Genomic DNA, 11,404 nt, shown 5'->3' on the forward strand with positions numbered 1-11,404 from the left:
TTTGTTAATATTTTGCCGATTACAACAATAATGTTCTCTGTAGGAAAAAATAAAAAATAAAAAGAAGCCTGGTATAGAGCCCAACCCAGTACCACACATTCCATTCAATTACCAGACTGTTGAACCTCCTTTGATCTGCACAATTTATGATTTTGTTTTCCACTACTTTAATTTTTTTTTTTTAACTTTGAATAGTACAGGCCAATTATTTGGTAAAAATCTTTCTTGACTTGAGTTTATCCGGTGTTTCCTTGTGATTATATCAAGGTCATGCGTTTGGGGCAGGAATATCAGTATCTAAATCCCTGCTCTGTCATTGTTTCTCTTCTCCTACCTTTGCTCAGCCCTTTATTTTCAGCATCTCTGAATAGTCTGGTTCAGCTGTGCCCCTTTTATAAAGTATATAGTTGGATCGTGCTTTTTTTTTTTTAATTTTTTTTTTTAACGTTTATTTATTTTTGGGACAGAGAGAGACAGAGCATGAACGGAGCAGGGGCAGAGAGAGAGGGAGACACAGAATCGGAAACAGGCTCCAGGCTCTGAGCCATCAGCCCAGAGCCTGACGCGGGGCTCGAACTCACAGACGCGAGATCGTGACCTGGCTGAAGTCGGACGCTTAACCGACTGCGCCACCCAGGCGCCCCAAGGATCGTGCTTTTTGAGATAAATTATAAATTGTTTTTCTTTTAACTAATGAATTAAGCTCATTCATATTTACTTATATTACTGACACTGTTGGTGTCACCTTGTCATTTTACCTTATGTTATAAATACCATGCTTATAGTATTTTCTGTGTATTTTCTCAGCATTTGCTCACCCTGAGTTTGAAGTGATTAGCTCTTGTGTCTTGATATTTGTAAGCTATCTTGGCTGAAGATCCTTAGAGCACACATTCTTTTCTTGAGTTTCTTGAATATGCTGCTTCATCATTGCTTTATCCCTGAGTCTCTTGCCCTTTTAAACCATTAGATCCTTTTGTTTTATGACACTGGAAAATTTCTCAACTTTAAAGTCCAAAAGTTTCACTAGGATATGCCTCAGATTTGATCATCCTGTGGTAATTTTCTTAGGTACCCAGAGAGCCCTTTAAATATGTAGATGCAAGTTTCCTTTTATTTCTGGAAAATTGCCTTAGATTATTATTTAAATATTTGTCCTGTTCCATTGTTTTCTTTTTCTCCTTTCAGAACTTCAATTATTCGAGTGTTGAATTTTCTTGATCTGTTTCCCATTCTCATCCCTTTCTTTCTGACCCTTTTTCTTTCTTTATCTTGTTTTCATTCTTTTAGTTATTGTTCTGCTCCTCTTCATTGACACTTAAGTTTTTATTTAATTTTTTCTTCATTGAGCAACTTGTAATTTAGTCTCTCTTTTTTTCCTTTTTTATATTTCTTCCCTGAATGAAATACTCATTTCTTTTTTCTGTTTTTTTTTTCTTTTCCATTTCTGTTCTTAGAAAAGTGATCAAAGCACTTCTTTATATTGTTATATATTTAATTTATTTGAGAATTAACTAATTCAGTAGAGTTATATGGCAGTATTCTTTGGTTTGTGGTTGCCTTTCAGAGATAATTTTTATCAAGTAAAATCAAGTTTTTGTTCTAATTCTTTATTTTCTTCTTCATGTAGATGAAGACTGCTTGCATTTTTGCATTTAATAACCAGGGATGATGATTTGGGAGGTAAACAATATGCCTAGTTCTGTATCACCCTCCACTGTCAGTGTGACAATGGAAATGGCTTTTTAGTGTTGAAGCAAAGTGGAAAACGGTGTGTCTTAAGATAATTTATATTTGTATTTATCTTATAAGGTTCTAACATTTTTCTTCTTGCTTCTTTCACTGTGAAGTTTCCAAAAAGCTCTTTCCCCTTGCTTTTACTGTCATTTCCCCAGAAGTGTGGCCCCGAGGGTCTCTGTTTTCTCTATTGTCTCTTCTGCAGAGTTTTTCCACACTTTGCTCTCTGGAAATCTTGGAGCAGGAAGTTGAGAAATAGTTCCATTGCAGACTGGTATTTATTTTCCCACCCACTGGTAAATGGAACGGTGTATTTCACTATAACATGGAGTCATTCCAAAGAGTGGGATTGGTGTGGTTTTCATTTTTAGTTTTGTTGATTTGCATAGATTTTACAGAATGTGTTGAGATGTCCACCTATTGGTGGCTACCATTCCTTGACCTACCTCCTTGAATTCCTGATTCCTTCAAATCCTCACATCAATAATAATAATAAAATAATAATAATAATAATAGAGTTTAACTATACCCGAGTACTTTTCACACATAGTATTATGCATTGGGTTTTACAGTCTTTTAACCTGGAATTGTCAACCTTAACTCAGGGATGTAATATCCAATGTTACTAAAATAATAAACAATCTTTATTTGTCCCCATCGCTAAATGTTCCTCTCTCGGCTCCCAATCATACCTCCTCTGACCCTTCATTACCCAGACCTGAGATGTTTCTAAAACAAAGAAGCTATGTACAAGGTGCTCACCGAAAGTTTTCTAGGAATATTTGAAGACATCTTTATGGGAATATCCAGGGAAGTTCCCAGTCAGCTTCAGTATTACTCGGCACATTTTACAGAAAATCCACATAATCTCAAGTTGTAAAATAAGTCATTTCTAGAGACTGAAAACCATTAAACCCAGACTCATATCCTGAAGAAAATACCATGAGACTAAAAAGGCATTTGGCTGGTCTCCTTGAGTTTATATGCTTCATGCTCCATTCTTAGCACTGTTAATTTCCCTCTTTTAACAGGTAATATCCATACTCCACCCACATTCCCTCAATATGCACCATTCCCATGGGCACCAATGGTTTCTTACTACAATCATCCACAATTCTCTTACTGAGTTTTTTTTTTTTTTTTCTCTAGCCTTAGGACCTGGAGTGCAGCCCTTTCCTAGTACAGACCCAAAATGTTTAGTCACAGGAGAAACTCTCAGCCAGTGGTATATGGGAGTTGGGAGTTGGTGAATAAATATCCTTGCGTGGAACAACTCTGAGGAATATTCTATAGAGCATCTCAGAGGTCCCCATCAGTGAACCCTACTTGTCTACAGTGATAAGATGTCCTTCCTTGGCTCACATCCTCATTCCTCAATTGGTACTTTCTGGGATTATCTCTCACAGAAACTTTTCTCACTCAAATCAGGATCTTCTTAGGGGGAACCCAACCTCTGACATACTTCCATGAATCTATAAAAATGTATATTTTATATTCCTTTCCTAGGGGCTATTGTCCAACAGTGAAAATCCAAAAGAGTCGTTTTTGCCTTCTGTGATATCAAGTTCAGTGAAAAGAATGTCAGTCTAGACTGTCTGGATTTCTGGCTATTTAGCTCCAGGGACTTCAATAGTATGGAGGTTTCCAAAATCCTTGGAAGCAGTGAGGGTAGAACTTATGTGGAACTGATTAAACTGAACTGAAGTAAACATCTCAGGGCAGCTTCAGATGGAAGCACAGTTAGAATCTCGTCCTTGGTAATATGTGCCCACTGTGAATCTTTTACCCAGGAAACACCAGTCTGAACTCTGACACTAAGTAGTTAGGTAGTTTTGGAAAACTCATTTCTCATCTCTAAACTTCAGTTTTCTACTCAGTAGAATGAGCTGCTGAAATAGATGCTTTCCAAGCATTTCTTCACCCATAGTGCTTCTTGAGTCCATGGTTCTAAATAGGTCTCTGAAATCCATCACATGTCACATATAAATTTTTTCCTAATTTTTTTTCTTGGAAGTGCAATTATCAAGAGTGTCCTTTCCAAACACTTATCTTTGAATTCCGATTTACTTCTTATTCTTCCAGCCACACCTCATTTTTTCACTGGTTCGTTTCTGAATTATAGTGGCTTACACAATACTAAAATGCTCTCCCTATCATTAAGCTGAGCTTTTATTCTCTGGTGATACTCTCTTCACCCAGCCACCCCAAAACATTTTGGTACTTTTTGATTTCTGAAAACAAAAAGAGATCAGAGAAACCCTTCATTTGATCAATCTCAATGCATGGGCTAAATCTTCTCTAGTTACATAACAGGTGTCACATAGAGGAAAGGGTTTGTCAACGATAATTAAAGTTGTTTTCTGAACTGAGAAGCTGAGCTTTGAAACCAGTTCCTTTTGAGTGGAACATATTGATCCAAGGGAGGATCTGACATAGAATGAAGTGAAAGGAATCAAACTGAGCTGGTGGAAAGAAAATGAATTAAATTTGTAAATTCAGGAGAGGGCACACACACTAGATCTTGAGAAGGAATAGGGGCAAACAAGAATAGAAAAACTCAGGGTAGTGGAATGGTTTGCATTCTTTTAACTCACAAGTGAAAAGAGCTAACTAGTTAGTAGAAATCAGACCAAGCAATTTAAGGACTCCTATTAAAAAGCACCACACTTTCTCCACACACAGTTGCCCTGGAAGTTGAACCCTCACCTTATGGCCACAGATTAAAAAGAGGAAAATTACATAAAATGAAGCAAAGCATTAATTCCTCATGAGATCTCCTCGATGAAGCTCTGGGGAAGGGTTTGGGGAGGAATTTATAACACAGACAAAGAAGGACGCAATCAAGAAGACTATAAATGTAAACATGTCCATTTGAGCCTTGTATAGTCAAACAGAGAAAGGGAGCTTTTTTGCTTCATCTACTGATCACATTGGTTTTAGGTAATAAAGAACATGTTTAATATCCACACTGTCTGAACTTGGTCTACTCATCTACTTGCTTCTTGCTTCTTGGAAACAAACATCAGAAATCAGGAACCCGAGGTCAGAGAAGCTGAATGTCATTTTCCATGTGGGGAGGAGGTTTGGGACAATCAAAGCCTGCTGCCTGGGTCAACGTCTGCACTTTTGCCTTCATCCTAGGGGTGGGCCAGGGAGTCAGTACAGTGATTCAGCAATTACCTTTATAATCTGAAAAGTATAAACTGAGTATAAGATTTCTTTCTCTGGAATTAGACACTAAAAAGTCACGCTAAGAAAAGGAGCAAGGCTAAAAGCAAAAGGTGAACAGATTTCAGCCAGATTGGAATGGCTTTCCCGGTTCGGCATGGCAGCTCATAATTCTCAGAGCTACTTGACCACAGAGAACGCTCCAGCAGTCCCAGCTGACCTGAGTCGCACATACAGTCCACTGAAGGCACTTGGCCAATTTGGCTGGTTACAGGCAGAGACATTGCCAACATCTGCACAAGCAGAAAAGGAAAAATATAACAAGGAAGGGAAATCGGGACCTAGGTTAAAATCAGTTTTCCACTGTACCAGAAAATTTAATTTACTTGTGTCCATAAATCTGGGCAAGTGCAGTCTTTGAGCAAGCTGATAGCTAATGAGAGTCATCTTTGTGTAGCAGCTAAAATACAGATTTTTAAAAGGTCAAGCAGACCTAGATTCAATTTTTGGTTCAGTCACCTACTAGCTAGCTGTGTGATCTTAGAGAAGTTATTTGATCTCTCTGAAACTTGACTTCCTTTCCACGTATGATGAGGATAATAACACTTCCCTTGCTGGGACTGATCAGGGAATGAATTTAAGGCACCTATAGAGCACGGATTCATTAAGTGGTACCAGTGGTGGTAGCGGGAATGATATTAATGGATGTGTTAATGTTGGAAATTGTTGTTTTTATTTCTATTATTATGAGGATGTGATTTTCACATTTTCCCCAATGAACATACTAGCCCTTTCATGGATATAAAGACAGTTGTGATATTGTTGGGTTTTTTTCTCTCTCAGTGTGGAGGGAAGGAGAAGGAAGAAACTTAAAATCTGGGGTACCTGGGTGGCTCAGTCAGTTAAGCATCCAACTTTGACTCAGGTCATGATCTCGGGGTTCGAGCACTGCATGTGCTGACAGCTCAGAGCCTGGAACCTGTTTCGGATCCTGTGTCTCCCTCTCTCTCTGCCCCTCCCCCACTCACACTGTCTCTCTCTCTCTCTCTCTCAAAAATAAATAAACATTTAAAAAATTTAAAAAAAAGAAACCTAAAATCCATTGTTTTCAGGATTCTCAGAGAACAGTTGTCTAGGTACCTTACGTTGAATCTGGATTCTTAACCATCTAAGATTGAAAGTTTCCCAAGACAAATTCAGTCTTCAGTGCAGGTAGAAAGACTGGGAGATGGTATTTTGGTCTTTCTGCCAGGGTCTTCATGTAAATCCAGACCTGAAACAAAGAAACACAATGTAATTTCACATCATGCTCCAAAGAGATCATGCTCCAGATTCTAATTACTGTTGAGTATCTTAAGAAATAAGTTAACATTTCATTTAATGATAGTGTTAGCTTCCGTAGTAAAGTAAACATAAAATACCATAGCTGGTGCCTTATAAGCAACCTAAAAAGGAAAGAGAAACCAGCCAAAACGTGGGGTGGGGGCAGGAATAGACAAAATCCTGACCTCAACAGTAGCTGAAAGATAGGGACCAATACACAAAATTCAGGTTCCTTGGGGCGCCTGGGTGGCGCAGTCGGTTAAGCATCCGACTTCAGCCAGGTCTCGATCTCGCGGTCTGTGAGTTCGAGCCCCGCGTCGGGCTCTGGGCTGATGGCTCAGAGCCTGGAGCCTGTTTCTGATTCTGTGTCTCCCTCTCTCTCTGCCCCTCCCCCGTTCATGCTCTGTCTCTCTCTGTCCCAAAAATAAATAAACGTTGAAAAAAAAAATTCAGGTTCCATTCCAAGAGACTAGAAAACCAAATGGCTCCATCCATTGTGTGAGGAGCAGGTCATGGAGCCTCCATGGCACTGAGAATAATGGGACATCCTAACAGAGTCAGGCTGTCCAAAGGAATTTGTGTGAAAGTAAGGTAGGGAAGAACAGAAACTGAGCCCAACCCAATCCCTGGGATACAAGACTGAATGTAATGAAACTGCCAAGCAGGCTTCATTCTGCAGGAAAGAATACAGTGATGAGCTGAAAAATGAGAGCCAGCAATGTGGTGTTAATCTGTACCGGCATTATTCAGGGACACCAGGGAACGGTGCCCAGAGAGTGAACACATGCAGACATGCAGTCTCAGTGCGGGAGCAGAAGAAACATGATACACAGAGGTGCCCTGTTCCTGGTTCCAAAAAACAGATGATGTAACTCACAGCTAGCTGAACCCGCCACACAAACAGGGAAGGTGGAGCCGGGCCAGGGCAGAGGCTCACATTAAGCTAAACATGACTCACTTGTGCATTCAGGTGCATCTCATACTTTCTCATTTTGATAGTTCTCTAATGGCAAGGAGAAGGAAACATTTTCCTCTGTAATGATATTCCAGAATCTAGAACATTAGACTGAATAGTTTACATTGACTTATGAGTCTCTTTGGATGCTATTTGGCTATTCATGATAGAAAAGTACACTTCCAACCTGCATTGTATAATGAGGCACAACTCTCTGTCTTCCAAGTATACTAAAAAAAGAAAATGATCATAGCATAGCTGGCGCAGGCCTTTACCAGTGTTGAGCTACTGCAAAGTTATTTGGGGGTTTAAACTGGAAAGGAAATTTCTTCTTGCTATCACTCTAACTCCACTGGCATTCCAGAGAGACGTGAGGAAATGGTAAGTTGTAAAACTGAATTTTACCAAGCATGTTAGAATTTTGTTATCAAAATGAGTGTTTCTTTGTCCAAAGCAGCTACTTTGAAAAGCTCTTGGCTACTTTAGGAAAGCTACCAGGATGGAAGGTGTCAATCATTTCTTCCTATTCACAGCTCTTCCCTGAGAACCTTCATGTCCACAGTCTGGGGACGTGCAGCCTTTAGAAATGTGAGGTTTCTCTCTGCTTCCTGGCTCTAGGGACGTGAAAGGCAAAACTCTGGCTAGAGTTAGAAATATGGCAAGATAAAGCCAGTCCATCTCAGAATCTGCTTACTGAGGAACCCAAACTATGACATGGGAAATTGAAAGAAGCCTTATTAGATATGGCTAAAATTTAACCATGTTAACCAAAAAATTCCTTGGCAATTTCAAAGTAGGCTTTTAGACAGATTTGGGCCTTACAGCTCATATGACTTTATTTCATAAATTTCTGCTACATAGAACTGCAATGGCAAAGGATAGTTTTACTATAAGCAAAAAAAGTCTAGAAAATATTTTTCTTACCTTTAAAAAGCATTTGGCTTTGAATTTATTTGCACTATATTAACATATATTTATTTATTGTCACATTACATAATATTTGTATAATGTTGCCATTTAAATTTCTTAACTTTCCCCCCAAATCTCAAGCAAAATCAACGGCACCCCCATTCCCAGGAAAATTGTCCTGTGGGTTTTGCATACATTTTCACCACTGGGTACTGCCCCAAAAAATTATCTGAGGTTTCTTGGCACTCCTGAAGAGGGAGGGGCAAAGAGAATAGAGAAAATAAAAGGAAGGTAGTGAACAATAAACATATCACACTAAGAAATCACAATTTCATCTTGTAAGAGTAGGCCATGCAGTCATCATTTTCCATTATGTTCTAGAGTCAAGGTGGCACAGTCTAAACTCAGAGCAGAAGGGTGATGGTATGTCCTTGCCTTTGTTTCTTCCCTAGTATCTGGATACCAGATGTGGAAGGATGGGTAAAAAGGGTCAGTATTGTCAATTGTGGGGAGATCTCACTCTATGCATCACAAAGCTCAAAGCTTGCTGTCAGTATCAACCCAAATCAATCAGTTGTGCTTTTTTCTTCTACTCATTCTAGGGAGCCTGTCCTGGAAGTGAAAGCAACTGAGATAAAACCTATCATGAAAAAAATAATCCTAGAGGGAGGGCCATGTGAAGACAAAAAAGCAAAAAGCAGTAATGCTTCTGCTTTGTGTCTAATCTTAACCCTTTATATCAGAGGATACTGTAGAGAAAGTGACAGCTCCTGGAGCTGTTCTGAAAAGTGCATCACTTTAGAAAAAATTTGTCAATCAACTAATTCTTAATTGATGAAATATTTGAATAACATCTTCATGTTACTTTTCTATTGTCCAGCATTGATCTCATTTGCGATGATTTTGAATATTTATTAAACCCTAAACAAATATTGGGCTTCTCAGAGTTTCTTTCATAGTTCTTAAGACAGGCATGAAAAAGATTTCCCTTTACAACCTACAGGGATGGGAAGATTGGACACAATAGTCACATTCTTTGAAAGACTAAGTAAGAGAAATAGAGACACTATAGTAATTATTAATAATGAATTTTAAATATTATATATTAGCATTTATCTTTTTATAATTAGAACTTTGTTGATAATCTTAGTGAGTTGTGGTTCTTTTCATTGTTCAGACCATCATCTGGGACTGAAAATATAAACTTATCCCTTAGAGATCTTTTTGGCAATTTCATAACCTGTGGCAGGTGCTAAATCATTTGACGCCCAAGGAAAATAAACAACTCTCAAGAGAGGATCAGACCCTCTGGTGTCAGAACTCTACTCACCCTCTTCCAACCCTACCCAGTTGGAATGCCTCTTTGAGTTCTCTTGATTTAGAAATCTCCCCAAAGGAATCTTGGGCCTTGAATTTCCCATAATAACCTCATCTCTTTAGAAGTATTCCTAATTTTAAGAAAGCTTAGTGTGTGATATTGCTTTTTTTTAATGTTTTTTTTTTAATTTTTGAGAGAAAGACAGAGAGACAGAGTGTGAGCAGGGGAGGGTCAGAGAGAGAGGAAGACACAGGATCTGAAGCAGGATCCAGGCTCTGAGACATCAGCACAGAGCCCAACGCAGGCTCGAACCCATGGACTAGACAGCAAGATCATGACCTGAGCTTAAATCAAGAGTCGGACACTTAACTGACTGAGCTATTCAGGTGCCCCAGTGTGTGATATTTCTTATTATACAGTTATGGAATTTATAAAATAAAATTCTTGTCGGTGGGAAGAATAGGCTTCTACCTCCCTGGCTTTCAGCAGGAAGGGAAGCAAAGGGGTTATCAGAACTACCCTATGGGTTTTTAAAAGTACTCCTGCTATGACAACCAAAGACAATGAGAGATATTTGATTGCATCCATATATAAAGAAAAAAAAAGCCTCGAAAGAATATGTTAGGGACAATTAAGAAAATTTGAGTATGGACCGTAGATTAGAAAATACGATTTATCAAGGTTAAATTCCTGGAGTGTGATAATGGTATTATTGTAATGGAGGATAATATCATTTTCAGGTGACACATGTTTAATTATTTTGGTGGTCAGGTAAACTGTCAAGACAGCTACATTTTACATTCCAGTGACTTTCCTTGTCATTTCATTGAAATAGAAATACTTCCAAAAGCTCAGGAATATCTGATTCTTTAAAAGAAACTGCCATCTGATGCCAAGAGCAACCTGGTACTGTCAGAAATTTGTGTGAGGGGCGCCTGGGTGGCTCAGTCGGTTGAGCGTCCAACTTCAGCTCAGGTCATGATCTCGCGGTCCGTGAGTTCGAGCCCCGTGTCCGGCTCTGTGCTGACCACTCAGAGCCTGGAGCCTGTTTCAGATTCTGTGTCTCCCTCTCTCTCTGACCCTCCCCCGTTCATGCTCTATCTCTCTCTGTCTCAAAAATAAATTAAAAAACATTAAAAAAAAAAAAGAAATTTGCGTGAAATGGGTAAGATATAATTTAAAGAAGAAAGTCTTTGCCCTAACCTCTCGATTCATGATAGAGGGAAAAGGATTAGGAGAGGCCAGTCTAGGGAAAATGGCAATGGAATCTAGTTATGGGATGCCTACAATTTATCCTTGAGCTGTGGTTCTGAAGAATCTAAATGACTCTTAGAAAGATTGAGGGAGAAGAAGAGGCAAAATAAGTGATCCTTAAACGCATGTTGGAAGGCAAAGAGAGAGTTCAAAGGGGTCTCTGAGATCCATTAGACAATGACTAAGCTCACTTAACAGGCATAGAGAAAAATTACACCTTTTTTTTTCCCAACAGCAGAAATGTGGAGGTCTCCCCAAAGGGCCTAGTTCTCTTTTTGTTGCAGTGAACTAGCTCCAAATACTTGCAATTCTTTGACTCATTTTATTAAAGAGTATATACCTACCAAGCTTTGTCAACACTCAGCAGCATGATAGCAAATCACCTTCATATGCATAATTGTGTGCCATGTTCCATCCTAGGTTTCGTTTTTCTGCCTGTTCCTTTTATTCATTTTGAGTAATACCAGCCACCATTTATTGTAAACCTGCCATGTCAGTCATGGTGTTTGGTATTTTTTATAACTATCTTACCAACAACTCTAGTGCTATTCTATGATGTGGGGATTGCTATTTCACATTTTATAGCTGAGGAAACAGAAGATTTGAAAGATGAAGTCTCTCTACGGAAGTCCACCTATGTGGGGAAAAGTCTACCTGTGTGGGGGAAAATGTGGGGCTAGGACTGCTGTCTGCACTCTTCCCCACTAACCTTGCTTCTTCCTGTGTGAATGCTTAGACTC

The sequence above is a fragment of the Felis catus genome, chromosome A1 (genome assembly GCF_018350175.1).
Source record: "Felis catus isolate Fca126 chromosome A1, F.catus_Fca126_mat1.0, whole genome shotgun sequence".
Lineage (NCBI taxonomy): Eukaryota > Metazoa > Chordata > Mammalia > Carnivora > Felidae > Felis > Felis catus.